The sequence below is a fragment of the Varanus komodoensis genome, unplaced genomic scaffold, assembly GCF_004798865.1.
Source record: "Varanus komodoensis strain SLA01 unplaced genomic scaffold, ASM479886v1 scaffold10, whole genome shotgun sequence".
Lineage (NCBI taxonomy): Eukaryota > Metazoa > Chordata > Lepidosauria > Squamata > Varanidae > Varanus > Varanus komodoensis.
In genome coordinates this window covers 37,234,978-37,254,753 of record NW_025335269.1, presented here as the reverse complement: position 1 = coordinate 37,254,753, position 19,776 = coordinate 37,234,978, and the positions used below count along the sequence as shown (strand labels likewise).

General features: G+C 40.3%; 1 protein-coding gene across 1 annotated transcript in view; it reads right to left on the bottom strand.

The window, feature by feature from the left end:
* The window catches only part of DLGAP2 (DLG associated protein 2), a 377,632-nt gene that overhangs the window by 109,941 nt on the left and 247,915 nt on the right, over window positions 1-19,776 (bottom strand). Inside the window, exon 3 of the mRNA XM_044419196.1 lies at window positions 4,730-4,795. The gene's annotated coding sequence lies outside the window, so the exon portion shown is untranslated. The remainder of the gene's footprint in view (window positions 1-4,729; window positions 4,796-19,776) is intronic.

The window sequence follows — 19,776 nt, the reverse complement described above, 5'->3', positions numbered from 1 at the left end:
AGTCAGCAGTGGGATGCAGTGGTCAAGAGGGCAAATGCCACCCTTGGTTGCATAGCCAGAAGTGTGGCTTCTAGATCAGGAGATGTATTACTACCACTCTACACGACTCTGGTGCACTCGCAACTGGAGTATTGTGTTCAGTTTTGGGCCCCTCATTACAGAAAGGATATAGCCAGGTTGGAGTCAGTGCAGCGTAGGGCCACAAGGTTGGTGGCCGGTTTGCAGGGGATGCCGTATGAGGCGAGACTGAGGGAACTGGGTCTCTTCAGCCTGGAGAAGAGGAGACTCAGAGGGGATCTGTTGGTGACATACAGGTATGTGAGGGGATGTCACACGGAGATGGGTAGAGACCTGTTCTCCCCTGCAGAGGAAGGCAGGACGCACTCCAATGGAGCAAAGCTCAGGGAGCCAAGATTCAAGGTAGATGCCAGGAAGCACTTCCTGACAGTCAGGACCCCGAGGGTGTGGAATGGGCTTCCACGAGAGGTTGTTGAGGCCCCATTGGTGCGGATGTTCAAGGATAGGCTGGACGTCCACATGGTGGGCATGTTGTGAGCGGAGCCGGCTGGTGCCGGAGGTCAGACTAGATGGCCCGGGAGGCCCCTTCTGACTCGCTCTGTTTCTATGTTTCTATGCTCTCCACCTGTCAATCAAGCAAGCGAGTGGTAGCAACAATGAAGAAGAGAATGAGGAGCCAGAGCAGCTGGTGACCAGAGTGGCAAAAAAGTAGACTCCCTGAGAGAGGGAGGCTGCCTTGCCAAGGGCCCCCAGTTTTGGTCAGGCAATGGGCTAATATTAACAAGCGATGTCTCCTGTGTTGCCATTCAGTAGTTTACATTGGAGAAAGGAATACGAAGGAATACTCTGGAGAATAAAGTGAAGGTGAATGGGTTTTAATCCCTTTTAAAGGAAGCCCATACATCTCTGTGTTCTTAACTTATAAGCTGTTTTAAGAACTCAGTACTGGAACAAAAGTTGCTCTCCCTTGGTAGTTATTTCCCGAGTTGCTGTTCTTGGTTTAGCAGGAAATTCATAGTGTACTATCAAGTCACCCATGAAAAATACTCCCACTTAGTATCCTTTAGCTCTCTGCTTTCATAATTGTGACCATATGGAAGAGGTATGGCTTATGTCAACTCATCACACAGTTGCAAGTACTAAGTAGTTTCCTAGTACCCAGAATCAAACACTTCCATCTGATAGCGTTCTTAGTATTTGCTGGCAACAAAATACATGTGAATGTCTAGGTTTAGCTTTACAAATCTGCCTACAAATTAATGCTACAAGTTTTTTCTCCCCAAATTAGGATATTTTGTTGTTGATCCACCCAGTGAAATATATTCACGCAGTAATAGATTGCTTATCATTTTCTATACTTTTGCTCTAATTAAAATGAACGAAAGGCATTTGCACCTGCTTATGTCTCTCTGCAGATGTTCTTTCTCTTTTCTACCCCTACCCCACAGTCACCTGGAATGTAAGAAAGAATCTATGTATTTAAAAGGAAAAAGAAAGAAAATCCATCCATAAGTTGAATAAATAGACACACGAGAGGTGTATGTGCTAGCTCCTCAGTGTTAGAAAAATGAAAAATCAGTATGCAGAGTTTGCTCGACTAGAAATGAGTATGGGGGAAGCATGTATTATTTTTAATTTGCATCTGAAACTGCCTTAGGATAAATATGTATGAAGAGTAGTGTTTATGCATTAAATAAATTAACTAATGTGTGGATTTAACCATCAAGGCACTTAGTACTGACAATTCAACCAATCTTTTATGGAATTTTTACTAATATATAATATGGAGATTAAACAATCGAGTTTCTGAGAGTAAGTGTGGTATACTTTATACAATACTGTATGATTATTTTCTAATAATATGTTCCAAAGTTCACAGAAAGACATTTTATGAAGAATCTAGGACAAGCTAAGGAACCCTAAAACTTTGTGTCAATGGTGCACTCAAGTACCCACAATTCTATGCTAATTGCTCCATAAAATTTGGCCAAATGAGATGTTTGGAGTTTATGCATATAATCCCCAGCTCTTCCATCTCTCTCTCTTTTTTTTTTTACTGGAAAAGAACAGAGGGTAAGGAAAATAAAACAAAAACACAGCTAACATAAGAACAGGGCTGCCAAATAATTAGTGGGTCATGATATAGGAAAAGTCAACACTTCTTAATATCCAGACATATAATACTTCTGAAAATATTTTTTCTATCGCATTTTGAAGGGGAAAACTATAATTCTTGAAACAATTTTCAGTTACATTTTTCTTGCTCAGAATTAGAGCCTCATTTGGGCTAGCCCAAGCACTTAAGTTTCATTGATTTTGATGGGAAGGAGTTAGGCACATGCTTACTCTCCCCAAGTGAAAACGATGACACTTAAAAGTGTATCGCTGGGTTGTGACCAGCATTTACAGTGATTTTTCTACAGCTTAGTTTCTTAGTTTTTGTAATGAGCAAATCTATTCACCAGAATATGGAAAAATAATTTTAATTACTTTTTTCAACATTTTTTGTTAAAGTCAGAATAGCAGGTGAGCTGGAACTATATAGCTAAAGCTGTTCAAAATATATATTCTGTGTTACCTTAATCACTTCAGCTCAGTCTATTGTTTTGTCCATCTACCATTAAAGGATGAGGAATGCAAAAATAGGTACACAAAACAAAGTAAGAGGAAACAAAACAAAAAAGGTACAAATCTCTATTCCTGATTCAGTATCTAAAATTATAAAATTGAATATCCAATCTACTTTAGATGAATATATAGTAGTTATATAATGTTGTCTCAGTTTTCCACATCAGTGTGGGAAATATCCAGCCAAAGTTAAACACTGTCACAGTTAATAAGTGAAACATATTCTTAACCCTCTCCCATTAAACAAACTAGAGGCATCCGACCAAAGATTCGTTTCTCTTTCAAATCAATATGCATCTTCTACCTCTGCAAGTATGACATATACTTCCCACAATCTATGTTTTCTCTGTCCATTCCATCTCTCCCTTTTCCTTCCCCTCTCAGACTCATGCCTTTGACCTTTTCTCCCTGTAGATCACTTCTTCTTTCAGTCCTTTACTGGCTTTACTTGTTCTTTTTCCTAGACCCTTCATTTTCCTTCTCAAGGGGCAGCTCTTTGCACCCACTAACAAGCAGAGTCCCTGAGAATGAGAGCTGTTCAGCTAATGTCAATCAGTCGTTCTCAGGACCAAACCCAATCAGCCAACGGCAGATGTAGTCCTTGTTCTCTGTGACGGATGGATAACCAAGGTCACCAGTGCCAAGGCCTTTATTCCTCTCATTACTTCCATCATACTACAGCACCCCTAATGCATTGCCCTAATGGGTAAAAGTGCCAAAAGAGGACCCACTACCTGAGCAAAGGCTACAATATGGTGAAAATCTGTAGAAATTCTTAAATGCTGCTCCTCTTCATTGCATTTTTAACTGACAATAGCCAACTCACAGAAATATTATGTTATAACATGTACATGCATGTGATTGACAAACAATGTATACATATTGTACTACTTTAGTGGATACCACATGTATTTAATGGTTTTTTTCAATTTTTCAATGTTAATTTATTTTTTTAGTACTGGTTGCAAATGTAGCTTCATGAAATGAGAGCTAATCCGCACTTGATCCATTTCATTGAAGGAAACCGTATGTACTGTACTATGTGCATGCATCATTATATATGATTAAAGCATGTGCACAACCTCAGACGGCTGGGAGTTTCCCGTGTAGTCACATGTAGAAGGGAAAATACTTGTGACAAAGCCACACAGAGCTGCAGTGTGGGATTCCAACGATTCTCCTTATGCCAGCATGGGAAGTTCATCCTATGTGAAATGGGCCAGACCATCCAAACATCTGTGGATGGGAAGTGGGACGAGTTATGTGACTGTTTCTGCATCGGAACACTCTTGTAGCTCAGAGCAATGGATTTAGCCTTCTCAGACAGAATTTGCTTAGAACAGGGATAGCAAACAAGCTGTACCAGCTATGACTGATGTTACACTCCAACAATGACTGGAGGCCACATAATCATCACTTCTGACTTACAACATCCCGATTTTGTTAAAAAGATAGATTGGCATTTTTGTTCATCCTTTCTGTGGCTGGTACAAGTAGGGAGAAAAGATGGGAAGTGAAGAGACAAAGTAACTTTTGTAGCATGTGAGAAGTACAGAAGTTAAATAGTGAACCCGTAATTATACTAGCTGATTTTGGATTAAAATAAAAGGGTACATACTATCACACACTAAGGGGGTGGATGAACAAGTTAGGTTCAAGCTTGCCAAGATTTTCTGAGCATCAGTTCACTGTTTCTCTTTGACTTGTTCACTCATTTGCAATCACTGCTTGTTTTGCACAAACAAGGAAACTGTGCAAAACAGTTACCAAACATGAATGTTGCACAACCCCCCCCCCAAATTGCATTCATTTCCCCTGTAGCCTAAAGAGCAGCTGATTTGCATATTTTAAGAAAGTTGAGCATATTTCATGTACACATTTTGCAAATGTAAATGGAAGGTCAGGAAATTAGTGAACATTTTCTGTTCACTCCTGCTCACATTCCAGATGGGAATTTTCAAATGATAAGTAAACCGAAATGACATTTTTATGCATATCACACACTTGTTGTTAATGAAGGATTGGTTGGCGCCTAACATGTTTTGAAAACTAGTTTCATATAGATAAGAAATAGCATCTGTACCTAGCTCTTCTTCTGGTGTCCCTGGAAAACTGATCCCCGTCTTGAGGAGGTCACCACCGTCTTCCTCTGAAAAGACAAAAATGCAAAGTAAACAGCATAGATCAGAGTCACAGATAAAATTCAAAATCCTTTCACAAAACTCAGAAATACACAGAGCAATATGATATATTTTCATTTTTATTTTTTTCCTTCCTTCCTCCTTTTCTTTTCCTTTATCATTATCACCTTCATTGCCTATTAGTTGTTCCTTTAAAATTCCTTTATAATATTTTTTCAGAATATTTTTCAGTTCAACCTATGGAACCTTATTTTCCCCCCTATACTTCATGTCTAATACTGTTAGTTTAATTTATTCTAGATAATTTTTCTCCTTCTTTTTTTGGGTGGGGTAGGGAGCTCATTACGCTTTAAATTACTGCAGTCCCTCTTATGTGGGATGCAATTTAGAATACAGTACAAGAATGAAAAAGAAAACCAAGCTTTTCTATTAGTGATATTCCACATGTAAGCTTCTCTGATTAAGAGACTTTTAAAAGCGAACAAAAATTGAATCAGACACTTTAAAGAAACCATAATCTACTCTGCAGAGTAATGGTTGATAGAACAGGCATGTATTACATGCCAGTCCTAAGCATGTCTGCTCAGAAGTCAGGTCCAATTAATTCAACAGGGCTTATTATCAATTAAGAGTACAATGCAACAGTCTCTGCTTCAGATGCAGCCTCTGAACTTGGTGGGGATCTCTGCCATGACTCATGCTGTGCCTTTTATCTAGGTGCCTGTTTGGCTATCTAGATTAAGTTCCCAAGAAGGGGAGGGAAGGAGGGCGGCATGCTGACAGGCACTGGAGGAAGCAGACAGCCCCAACCTCCTCCCCTCCCCACCCAACCCCAGCATGTCTCCTCTCTGCCTCTCCAAGGTCCAGCTGGATGCTTGGAGAGGCAGCAGGGCTGGTTCATCGTGCACCGACTCAGATGGGTGGGGCAGCGACTTGTCCTTCAGAGTCTGAGCTGGGGCTTCAAATAATCCTGTGCCCCCGCAACAATGCCAGCGGGCCCAAAATGTGTATAAGACTCATACAATATCCTGAACCACCATATAAAGAGCAGGCTGAACAAAACATTAAGCAGAATGTCGGGACTGATACCCTCTGAGACAGAGCCACGTTTGCCACTGGTACCTTGAGCAACTGAGCTATATACCACGCAAGGCAGTTCTGGCAGAAAGTCCCCAGAGCAATCCGAATCCCATGCACTTCATTTTAAAATGCTGATACCACAGTATTGCTTACCTTATAAGTTAGCAAACATTTAAAGAAATAGTTCAGGCCATTGCTACAAATGTAATATGGAGGTAGGGAAACCACTTATGCTGTCACAAGCCAGTTTTCCTATCCCTCTCTCCTTCCAAGCAGATCAAGACAAGCTGGAGGTAATAGTTACAGCTTTTACCTCGTATTATGTTACTATGGGCTTACCAAGCTGGCTTTGTGATACAAAATAAGTATTACAGAGGTTGTTAGCAAAAGACATCTATCAGAGGGCTAGCAAATTAGAGCAAGATTAATGCCCCTGTGCCAAGAAGCTGATTCTAAACTGAATCCCTGTCTTTCTTTCTTCCCCAAATGGAGTTAGCTCCACCCGCAGGGAGGTTCATGCTGCTTGTGGACCAGATGGCAGGAATACCTCTGACTGCTTTCTACACCGTTTTTCCTCCAATACTGTAGCATTTTAATTTTCTTCTTAAATGTGTTCTACTGAAAATTTAACTTCTTGCAAATTGCTTTGGTGGTAGGACATAAGCCAAAGGCCTGGGGTCAGAATTCCTATTTTTAAAAGCAATAATTGATATATCATATGCGGCTTTTTCTAATCCATCACCTTTCAGATGTGCCATATTTCAACTCACTTCACCCTAGCCAGCATTGCCACTGATGGCTGAATAGAAAAGATATTATAATTTAGCAAATCAGAGGATATGGAGAATGCTTCCATAGAGAAACTGTTCAAATTGCAGCTTCTAATTTTGATTTACTTGAAGTGAACTACTTTTAAACAACACCATTGTAAATACTAATCTACACTGCTTTTGTTTCTGTCTGGGACATATCCTGAGAGTCAGCTGACATGATTTTGATTTTAAAAATGGGAAACATTGCACAGCTTTTGCACAAAGGGAAAAAAACCCTTAGTAAAGTTCACAAATGTTTTGGAGAAAAGGAGTGTTTTGATTTCTTTTCTGTTTGAAAGTATTAAATGAAGTATGAATATAAAATGCAACCTCACTCAACTTCCAGATTAGGTAAATCGAATCTTTTAAACTGTGACTGGCATATGCATTCAAATTACATTCTATTTGGGGATGTAATGGACAACTCTAATTAAATACAAACATAAATCAGGCAGTTTCCATGGAGATCATGCATGTGATCTGTCTACATGTTGCAACTCTTAAGTCAAGCCTCTTATTTTGCTTCACAATACAAAGAATAACAAGAGGAGGAAAAACCAGTAGGTATGGACTGAAGACCCCAAAAGAAACTATTTTAGAGTGAACTCAGAACAAAATCTTGAGGAACTTAACTACAAAACAGCTTTATTAAAAAAGAAAGAGAGAAGCAGCAAGCCAAAAAAGTTCATTTTTAGGTATCAAGATAAAAGCTGGCTTGCTTCATAGGGTGTTCCATGGACAAATATAACCAAGATTTTAATGTTTCATGTAATTTGGGACAGAAACGGGAAGAAACAATGAATTAGCAATGCATTTTAAACTGCAAATGTTTGCCCAAGCTAGCAGTACCTTGTATAGTTTCTATGCACACAACTTCCTAATTCTCCCTAGTGTGGAAGGAAATCTGCTTGGTGTGAGTTAGCATCAACCCCTCACCCCGCCTCCAGCCCAGGAAAACCTTGGGCCAGCAAGGGCTATCTGTGAACAGACTCTCTTTGCTCCTAAATAGCAAAATTCATCAGCCACCCTGGTAACATTGCATCCAGGTGTGGAATAATCTCTCAGTTTCACTGTTTCTCCCATTCACTTTTTTGAAATCTCAAATCCATTTTTTCTGACCAAATTGGCAAATTTTAGTGAATTTGGATCAAAAATGAACCAAATGAAATTGTTATCCATTTGAAGCAGTCAAATTCAATCAGTAAAGGTATTCCCAGGATGCAGGAGGCCAAGATATACCTGCCTGTCCTGTAGCTTTTGAAGATGATAAGCCTGCTAGAAAACAAAAAGGTGACAACTCTGGTTCAGCACACAAAACTGATTGACTGCACAGGCATTAAATTCCAGACTTTAGGCATAAGAAACTCTGCACCTAAATGGATGAATGTCAGCTTTGCTTCCTCCCATGTTTATGAAACAAAAACTTGCAAATTTTTTTCCATCCCCTCTATAAAGAGATCTACTAATTTGATAACTTATCAAAAAATCCAGACTGAACAAAATTATCACCCTTCCCTACTTTTGGTCAGTGCAGGTGGAATAGTTCTGTATTCCTTCATTTTTACTATGCATGCTCTTTGCTCATTCAGCTTAATATTTTTATGGCAAGAGTAATTTTTCATCTTGATGACACAATATAAAAAGTTGCCAATTTTATTTAATTTTAAAAGCTGTTCACTTCCTCTCATATCTCACAGCACTCACTCAGAGCTGGCTATACAGCCAGTCCCACACCAATCTGGAGTGCTTTTCGATGTTTGTTAAAAATGTGCTTCATTCTGTTTACATTCTGAGACTCCTACAGGCTTTATAGACAGGTAGATGAATACATGCTCCTAAATTGCTCTGGCAATAACAGCAGAGGGTTTGGAAGTATCAGCATCATATTATAAACATCAGCCATTTCTGAAGTATTTTGCTGGCTAACAAATAAGTCCTTTGACCAGAAGTACTGGCATCATTTATGAAGTATTATGACTGTAAAGAATGCTCATTTCTCTGGTGCATACCTATTAAATTTCACTATTTCCAATTCATGATCTGGGATTAGCAAAAAGGAAGATCCAAAACATGGTCTCAAGCTTCCACTTGAGCTATCAAGATTTGCTGCAGTGTCAGAGAAAGACAGAGGGAGAGAGAATGTTGATGGCTAAAATTTGTGGATGTTGGCTTTGGTGAAATGTAAGATTTAGCTAAACGGAGCCAGTATTACTCCATTTTTCAAATATTGTGCTTTTTATAGATTATTTCATGCCAGGATGTTCTCCATTGATTCATATCTGCTCATCACACCAATTCTTTTTATTACTTATCTACAGCAAACCAAAGGGTCTGTAACTTTGCCTTCTAATATGCTATGCTATGCTACACAACACAAATCTGAACTGTTTTGCAAGTTAACATACATCTGTATCACCAATGCTGAAAACTGACTGGAAAAACAATCTTAAATGGTCTTTATGTTGCAAACACCAACAGATTACCTTTTCAAGAAAGCCACAATTTCATCCATCCAGTCCAATAAATAAATACATACATCCTAGGTACCCCACCATTTATACAGCCTAGGTTTTTTTTTATGCTGCATCCCTAACTCACTGCTCCAAATCAAAACTATGAAAAGAATTTAAAGGTATCTTGAGCACAGCTGAAAACTTGGGATAATAGTAAGAATAAATAGGAGTAAAATGACTCCATTTGAATGGGATATGAATCTAAACTGCTCTTTAAGCAGCCTATTTAGCTAGTATTACATTATTCTATTCAGCATTATTTTCTTCATTGCAGAGCTAAATGATCTGAAGACTCAGTCGGTTTTCAGTCAGCTTGTACCCGCCATGTAAGTTCTAAGTTAAAGGCTTGGCAACGAGAAGGTTGGAATGAGATTTTGTGGCTTTCACATCTTCTCTATTCACAGAAACACAGGCTAGATTTTTATGTTTATTTCTGCCATCATGATAAAGTTTGACAATGAGGGTTTTAACCATCGTTTTTGTGTAGTGAACATTTCTTTTGAATGGGTCCACACAGAACACAGGTGTTAAGCTATAGGATTTATTGTGCCCTGGAAAACACTTGAGAAATCTAATGCTTTTCACACTAATGCTAAACAAAAAAACAAAAAACAAAAACCAATATTCAAAAGGAAACATGTGACAAACCAAAAAGAAAAGCAGCCTGGAGGGGAATATCTAGTTGATATTTTGCCACGTAGAACTAATTCTTTTCATTGTTATGAACTCTTCTGGATTGTACAGTACCATCAGGAGACACGGTGATTTATGGAGCAGAGCAAGCAAAGCAATGCAAAGGCAGAGGTGGAAAGATTAACTTTTAAAAAATGTTTAAAACTGAAAAACTGTGTATTTTTTTTGTAAATCCCTATACAAATGATCCAAAATGAATCATGCAAGGACATTTTCCTTCTGGATGCAGAGCCTGACTCATTAAAAAATGAGTTTTGGATAAGCAAAAAAGGGAGACTGAAAAGCAACTTTCAGAAGCTTTCACAGATGTGGTACCCATTGTTTTCACTGAGCTACCCTGACAATCCTCTGCTCTTTCACACATAAAGAACAGCATGCAAATGGCAACAACGTGTCTTGAATGAAGTGAACCAGATGGCCAGCAACAGCAGTTAATAAGCATATAAAATTATTTATTTATATTTATTGTATTTCTTTATGACTCAAGAACCAAAGGTCTCCAGGGAGTTCACAGGAATTAATTAAATCCGGGTGCGTGAATGAAAAGCAGATGACAATAAAAACAAAAAACAGAAAACAGCATATGATGTATTTACATAACCTGGTCTGCAGTAATGTTTTGTGATCAGATACAGTTGTGTGGACTGGCCCACACTGTCCAGATATGAAAAGAGCTCCTTTGCCAATGCAGTAAATAGAAAATTGACTCCTACTGTGGGTTTAGGGCACCAGAGTGCCTGCTATTGCTCAGTTTATTGCCATAAATGCAGAACTTCAAGCCCAGTTTATTCAGGTGCATAACAGGCAGGATGCAGAAACATGGATTATGCTCTAGCATATTTATTGCAAGATGCTTAACTTTTGGGAGGCTGTTTTCAGCAATAGTTTGAGGACTTGTCCATCCACAACACACGCCTGTGCTGCACAGAAGCTGATTCAGTCCTTTTGCTTGCCATGATGAAGGTTCTGGGTTCTAAATGCTATTGCTGTATGCACTTTATAGAAAATTTAGCTGTTGCATGTGCAAACTCTCATTCTTATTCCTGAATCCAAGTGAATAGGCAAAATATGCTGTCAGATTTTGATCTTGGCTCTGTTTGACTTTTCTCCAGATTCAAAGGAGAGCAGGCCTCTTGCCCTCTTTTGCCATTTGTAGAAATCAGCATACTGCCATCTGGAATCTGGATCTGAGAAGAATCTTTTATCTGAAGAAATGCTCCTCTTCATATCTGTTGCTAGGAAGTTAACTTCTTGGAACTTATTGTAATCCCCCTTTGAACAGGCGCTATGCATCTACATGGCCTTATCGCCCCCTTCCACCATGGTCTTCAGAAATCAGGATGGCAGTTTTACTGCCAAGCAAATTCCATTTGCAATCAAGAGAGGAGCTCAGCAGAGCTCTGGATGCACAGCTGCATTCCAAGAGGAACTGAAAGTCAAGGCATTGCAGCTCATCATTCCCATTGTCCTGATACAACAGCAGTGACTCATTAATTGAACATCTCTCTTGTCTTGGGCAGGGGAAGAAGATTATGAGCTATGAACACATGATGCCTTAATTCAGTACTCAGTGATAACTAGTCTCTACTCTGCTTCCCTCACAACTGTCATGAAAAAAAAAACAGTCCAGCTGCCTCTCTGAGGTCAGAAATGGGCGCTGGACAGTTCAAAGTGTCACTGGGAGAGCAGGAGCCTGGGCCCCAGGCTCATGGTATATCCAAACAGTGACCTAGCCTCTTTCCCCTTGTGCTTTCTCCCAGATGGCTGAAACCAGCTGACTATATGAACTGCGGGGAGAATAAGGCATGGGCTCAACAGCATGTCATTTGCAGAGAAAAAATCCTGATATTTAAATTTCAGATTAAAAAATGGGTCCGTCATTCATGATGATACCGTAAAACCTAAAAATCCACATGAAATCCTGACACACAAGCACACGGATGAAGATAAAGTGCTGGTTAGTCTCCAGGGGTTATCAAAGAACATGAAAGAAACATAGAGCAATTCACAGGTTGGGTTTTTTTACCCAACTTTTTCATCTGTTAATATTTCACAAGGTTACTAACTCCATAGATACATACATTCTTCTGTAATGCAGTGACAGAAGAACGTGATTAGCACTTCAACAGTTTCACTAACAATAAATTTGCCTTCAGCATTTTATGTTGTAGAGAATTAGAGCCATTCCACTTGGCACAGCGTACTCAGATATTATTCACAGCCTGGGAAAGCAACATGATAAATATTCTGCCACTAATGATGCTGATTCTTCCCACCATGTTGACAAGCTCTCAGCTGTGGTACAGCTGATACTAAACTGTTACTAAGAAAGATCAAGCAATGTAAATAAATGGCTTGGGTGGGAGTGGAGATGTATGAGAATACCACTTGGGGACTGAAAGCGTGCTGTGTTTTTCCAGATTTCTTTCTGTCCCCCTTCTGTGTTGCAATTTTTTAAAAATAGCTTTTATTGGCGATATTGCCCCAGTGCAAATGATTGCAGGTCTGCCTGTCTACTGTGTAACCCTGCTGAGGCATATTTTCCATCTTGTAAATATTCTTGTCAATTTCATCCTCCCCTCTGACTACTTTGATTAGCCTAGCAGAGCCAAATCCCATACTTGCCAAAGAATCTGTCAATTTCCCACCCTGCCCAGCCCTGGAAGTGCCAAGTGAAGGATGAACTCAACAAGTCCTTTGACATGCACGGAATATGGGGCTACATAGCAGGTGGGTAGACGACTTTGAGATTATGTCCAGCTGAGATTGCCAATACAAAGTATTTTAAATATTATGGCACCAGTTGTGCAAATGTCACAGTCTCTCCAACAAAACTGTGCACATTATCATTTGTGAACATGACAGACCCCCCACCCCATGTTTTCTGGCACCGAGGAGGAGAGTGGAATCTGCCCTATGCCACTGCTTACCAGAACAGCAGTGCTGCAGAATCCGATCAAACTTACATGAAATGCATTGCTGGGAGAGGTGAAAGGGAGAAATGGGACTGTTGGAATGTGTAAAGGGAGAGGGGACTTTCATCAAGATTCCTTTTAACATCTCGTAGAGATGACTGTGTCACAGGCAAACATACTCACCCCGGTGAATTCTTTCTGTAATCAAATACAGGCTTTCCTTACCTCCTCATTTTGATAGCTTGCTTTATCTTGTAGCCTCATGTATATATTTGGAAATGTAAGTTATAATTAGGAGAGGCTGCAGACTTTCTCTGACTGAGCCCTCCTTCCTACTCTTGTACCGATACATGAAGGAATCCTCTGTTGTGCCAATTTGGGCGCATCATTCTCTTTCTGTTTCAACTTGGGCACATTATACGATAAAGATACATTATTTCATTCTTGTTGGAAAACTGCTTAGAGTAGCAATAGTTCTTGCATCATCAATGGAGCAGTGTGCCATCCAACAGACACCTCTCAGAGCCCCTCATAGTATTCTTCCTGTTGTTACGCCATGTTTGGGGAATGATGTTTGGGGAATTATGCCTGGGACTCCATCCCAAGTGGGAGTTGTCTTCAGCACTGGTCCTGACCCCAGTTACCTTAGAAGTCCTACCGCTTGCGAATCCTACAGTGATGTGCTGGAGCAAGAGCTCGAAGGGATGCAATGCCACTGCCGTGCACGCGGGCTCAGAAGAGTCCTTGGCGTGCACTCAAGAAGAGAAAACTTCCCAGGAGAACCAGAGGGTTGATGAAGAGGCATTTCTGGTGCCAGCAGAACGAGCTTTACTCCCCAGCTGCACAGACGATGGGAATGAAAGTACAGGAGATAGGGAAATTCAGGGAGATGCCAAAACAGTAGAGCATACAGAGACCAATTTGGTGGTTGCTGGGGAAACAATTGCACCAGGCGACGATATGGAGGATGGGAATTTAGGAGATAACATAGTTGAAACGGTTGAGGATGCTCCTTCCCGCGGATTGGAACTATTAGAATCAAGATGATTGAGCGACGCAGGGAGAGGGGTCACAGTGAGGAACGGCCCAGGAGGATTCAAAAGGACCATGTAAGTTGAACTTAATTAGAATGAGAGGACAACTTCCTAGCTTATGTGAGTGTAATTGTAATACTGTGTAGAATAAAGACTTCCGTAGCATCAACTGGAGCGATCGCTTTCACTGGGAAGGAGCACCAGCCTCACAACAGCCACTTCTTTATTAGCAAGGACACGGAATAATCTGCCACAATCTCTCAACATACTTCAGCTCCCACGATGGGCATTTGGAAGCAGCTCTAATACAAGATTTGGTGAATGCTTTGCTGATCATACTACACTAATTCTATTCCAATTCTTCCGGCTGTCAGTTTGGTCCCAGGAACAATTCAAGTGGCTGTAGGGATGCACGAATTTGCAGAACTCAGATTCATTGAGAAAGAATTTGGAGAACCTCAAAGCTCTTCATGACTCATGTTCATAGCAGCTACGTTTTTTCTTTTAGCATGAAAATGTGGGCATAGTTTTGTACATGTATGCATCAAATGTACATGCCTTTTAAAACATGTGCATTTTCTCCCATTAAGTAAAGCATTCTTGTATGCATTTTTTCACAATCTGTGCACATCTTTATATACCTTTTTCAAATGTACACTTACCCATCCATCCATTTATTGATATACAGATATCTAAAGGCTCTATTGTCCCACAAACTGCACTGCAAGTTCAGAAATGCACAAACTTCAAGAACAGGGTATCTTTTTTTTTTTTTAAGTTCCAGAAAATGCAAACTAGATAAATTCTGGCCAAAAATGAACTAAAGGAAATTCCTTATGCCATTGGGAAGAAGCATCCTTGTTTTAATGGGAGCCCCAGAAAAATCATACTACTCTTTCTAGGACTACTTTTTAAGAAGGTGAGAGGCCAGGATCATGTCCAGTGGGCAACAGGAAATATTTTATAAATTCCATCACAGCCTTTACAACCCTCAGTTTCTCAGAGCCGGCTTGCAGCTTGGTTTCTCTTCTTCCAGGCACCTTAGAAATAGAACAAGTACCAAGTGATGCAATGGTTGCCATGGAGAAGCTGTGAAGTTTTCTTTATTTGGAGTTGAATGGCAAAGAACTGCAAAATGCAGCAGCTATACAACTTGCTAGGAAATAAGCAACTGCCAATCAGTGACTACAATAATTGGTGACTTAAAGTGTGTGTGGTGGGGGGGGGATAAAAAATTGCATCTCATTTTTTTCAATTCTGCTTCTTCCAATCCACCTGAGAATGAAATGAAGCCTTAAGGAGGGTGATGACTAAAATATCCAGTATAGTATAATTAAGGCTCTGCCTGCGTTACATTTACTTGAAATTAATGCCATAGGAGAACCATCTCCAAATTTGCTGGGGGGAGGCACGAATTAGAGGTCTCCAACTCATATGACATCTCTTCTGACTTTGGGGGGCCATACTGCTTCATTCATTCACACATTCCTGATAATGATGAACAGTTCTTACGATTTTAACAGGCCTGGGGAGAAATGCCAGAATTTTCTCACATTTAACAGAATTTCTTTCTTTCTGCCAAAAATGGCATTCAACATGGCTAAGAGTAAATATGTATTAAAACCAAAATCTTAGTTAAAACATAACATAAAAATGACTAAGTTAAAAAAATTTAAGCAATCCCATGGGTTCTGGGATGCAGAACCCTCCTATCACATACAATAGGAGGATTCCCTTCGCACACCTATGAATTGGGAGGGGAATCCGAGGCCAGAGCATTCTGTTTGCTTCCCTGTTGTGGGCAATGACCTTTGCAAGGTCATAATGTCTGTCTGGGCTGATGTCACAAAGGCTACATTGGTCAGGAAGCAGCAGCATCCTCAGGGTCCTATGGCTTCTCCAGCACTGTCTCTACCTACAATAAAGTAGGACAACTCCGAGGGCTCAGAGGCTCCTCTAGTCAAAATTTTAATTTTAAAGAGGAGGGAGGAGTAACAGTCTTTGTTCTGCACCAGCCCTGACCAACTCTTGCTGGCAGGGCAAAGGGTAGATAGAGGGCTTCAGTCTCTGATCTGTTATTGCTGTAAACACAACAGTAAAAGAATGCAAGAAGCATCTGCAAACCCTTCAGCAGAAGAACAGCATATATGCTAAAGGCCTTTGCAAACAGAAACAAACTTTACACTCAGATGAATGCCTTCAGGAAATGGGACAATGGTGACATCAGGCACAATTTTCAGGCAACATACACTTACCATGGGTCTGCAGATGCAAAAAGAAATTGATATTTGACCCTAGTAAAATCTTAAGATTTACATATACAGTTGAAAATTGGACATATTTCTGTCCTCTTCTACTACTTTACTTCTGTCTACTTCTACTACTGTCCAGAGAATTTGCTCGCATAATTGAAGTTGGCTTCTGTTCTCACTTGTTAACAAGAGTCATAGGACCTTTTCTCAAATATCCAAATAAGGAGGATATTAACAAGTTGGCCAGGGTTAGAGAGTAGAGATAAACGTCAAATATTTAGAGCTTCAGGAAGAATTAGTACATGGCTAATTACTTGCCAAATTACAGTCATTTGAAAACTATATGGGCAAAGGTAAGATTTAAGGAGGATAACAGTGTAGCATCTGATGCTATTGGTTAAACAGTTACATCCATAATTGCACCTTAAAATTGCTACACTGTTTTACTTCAATTATAGATTGGCACTGTGATCACATAGCCTTTCTCTCAAAGCCTGAGATCCATCCAAGTAATGCAGTATTGGAAGAGATTCATGACTTTATTTTTGTTTCATGTGTCAGTTGCAATTATTATAGTAGCTTAACACTGTGTTGGCTTTCTCCTCTAGAGTATTAGAGAGATCAGAGGTGCATGGCCTGTCGGAGAGTGGAGGAAATCAAGGTGCACTGTCATTTCTACCATGTTCATTGGTTAAGCTAAGAACTGCCAGCGAAGAACAGTGGCCGAACTGCAGGCAGTAGGAAGAAGCCAAGCTCCATTGGATCATATCCCCAGGAAATCTTGAAAGATTTTGTAAGCCCTGATTTGCTAGCATGCAGATTTCCTTCCATTGTGCTGCATGTCAGTTGCTATGCCGTTTTAGGATCAGCTATCCAATATTGGGTGGGTAGGTTTCCACTGTCACTCTGCAGTGGCCCCTTTCCCATGATATGTAGCAACATCTTGTTTCTGCTCCCAAGGCAATTTAGGGGAGGAAGGGAATAAAGACAGCTGGCCTTTATCTCCCACCATGAGGACACTATAGAGGGGCATAAAATCATGCATGTGTGGGGCAAAAAGGAAAATGAAACATTTTCATTCCTCCCTCATAATTTTGGAAACCCAGTGAAGCCAAATGATAGGAGATTCAGGACTGCCAAAAGGAAGTATGACACACAGTTAAGCTGTGGAATTCACTGCCACATGACATGATGATAGCCACACTCTGGAATACGTTTAAAGGGGGATTAGACAGATTCATGGAGAATAACTATCCATGACAGCTACATATTATCTCAAGAATCTCAGGAAGTATGCCTTTGTGTACCAGATGCTGGGGACATAAGCAGGAGGGAGCTATGGATTCACACCCCACTGTGAGCTTTCCATGGGGAACTGGGTGGCCACTGTGAGAACACAGCACTGACTATGTAGGCCTTTAATGTGATCCAGCACCTTTTATGTTTCTTCTTTTCACAGAAGTGACTGAAATCCAGGGGATTCTCCCACGGGGTGCCTCTCCCAGCTCCTCTAGTGGGAGCATCGTACAAGTGGAACGCTCCTCACAGAAAGTCAGAAGCCTTTGAGTACATTCCAAGAAAAAGGGGTATATTTCAATTAGCATCCAGAAGGATAAAATGCATTTGGGGATGGAATAACACTGTTAAACTAAGCTCTGTGTACACTAGTCAGTTCTAGAAGTTGAATGTATGGACAAGATTCACACACAAAAGAAAACATAGCAAATGGATGGGCATTTCAACTTTTGTCAGAGCGATGTTCCAGGCAGATAGTACGTTTACGCAAAAGCCAAATTTCTATTGGGCTCCCTACCATCTTCCTTCCTTATGTTTGTTTCCCAAACCCGTGTCTTCTGCCTATATAACAAAATCTCTGAGAGAAAAATCATAAGTGTTCCTTTCTTAGTTTCTCATGCTTGGTGAAAAAGCTGACACATGAAAATAAATGGTGCAGGAACATGCAGAATCAAGGAGCGAAGTTGCACAGCTACAATTAGGCATTGTAATACTATGTAAGAAATAACAACAGAGATTCAAATTGGCTGAAGATGAGGCTTCAAGCTGAATCCTTTGAAGGACAATCAGAGATAAGGTGTGAATAGAGGGAAGACATGCTGAGATGTATGAAGAGTAACCAAGAAGGTGGGCGCTCATGAGAAAGTATCTTTAGTACCGATGTCAACTGTAAAAACATTGTTCTATTATTGATCATCGCTGTCACTGGGAGTTCAGCCTATGCACATGTGTATAAACAGCATTCCCTTGCATGCTTAATAAATAGTGCTGGTTTGCTTTTTCAAATCTATTTGAACTGTTTCCTGAAGGACCTGACACAAGGATGGCCTGTTTATAGTCTGCTTTTACAATATACAGCACAATGCTTCTTATGGTTCCCAGAAGATTAAAAAAGCACAAGCAAAAAGAACTAGCACTTTAACTCCTGTAACTATTGCTCAAGTTACATTTTTTGTACCAATGGAAAGGACAGTAGACAAATACCCTTTCTCCACTGAAGACTGACAATTGAAAAATAGATGGCATATTTCTGATGACACCTTACATAAAGTTACTTTAGAGAAGTCCCACTGAAGCAAAAAGACATTGAATAAAGTGTACTGCACTCTGCTGATTGTTTCAGGTGGCCAGCAGAGAGGAAGCAATTAGAGTAAAACCTCTGCTATTGTAAGATACATAGTCGCTGCTTGTAGGTAAGGACAGTAAAAGACAGTGAGTTGGATGGTTAGGGCCACTCATTTGATGGGCACTCAGTCACAACTTTTTATTTTGCTACAATACAAAAGCAGCTGTTAAGGCAAGATGGCAATGCAGAGAATTCAGTCTGGAATCAACTTTTATCCTTAAGTGTCTTAATGGCTGGTATTCTAACTTGACTTGTTTCTTTTGACATCTGTAAAACTCTTCATGTGTGCTTTAAAGCTGGTCAGCATCAACACAGGAAAGACTTTTAGTTAGGAAGGGTTGTCGGGCTCTGCTAGGAATGAAGAAGGGGAACAATGGTCATGGCCCTTCCCAACTCTCCCTTTTTCTGGTTATTTGTTTTTAACCAAACCTGACTCTACAGCACAACAAATAAAGAAAACTTTCAAATAGAAAACTATCCTCAGTAGGATATCTGGCTTCTCTACATGGCTTCAGTCTGCACAACTGTGAAGAGAGAGTGCAAGACAGGCAGAAGATGCTTCTTCTCTTTGCTTACAGTCATGAGAAGGGAAGCTAAGACCAAACCACAGAACCAGAAGGCTCCTGCGATTGCAGTGGACCTCCTTAATGGGTGCAGGCCTCTTGTTCAACAATTCCTGCTGCTGACTCCAGCCTTGGCAAAGGAGCCCAAAGAAGCCACACTAAATCTCATTTTGTGGCTGTGAAGTGCTTAGAGAGGGAAGCAGAGACTCCTGGTTGCAAACTGCCACTCCTGTCTTTGACTCCATCAATTCTGTTATTTTTCTTGTCCTGAATCATGTGCATACCTGGTTCTTTCCAGGAAGATGAGACTGCCTCAAGAGCCACAGATGCCAGAGGAGCCTCCCTCATTCCCAATCCACACACTGTCTTCTTTTTCACCATCCTTTTTCAATTTATATGCTGTCTGGCTTCTTCAGCAGTCAGCACTCAAGCAAGCTGCTGGCTCAACCATATAGCTGCAATTCCACTTGGCCAGAATTCTCTATT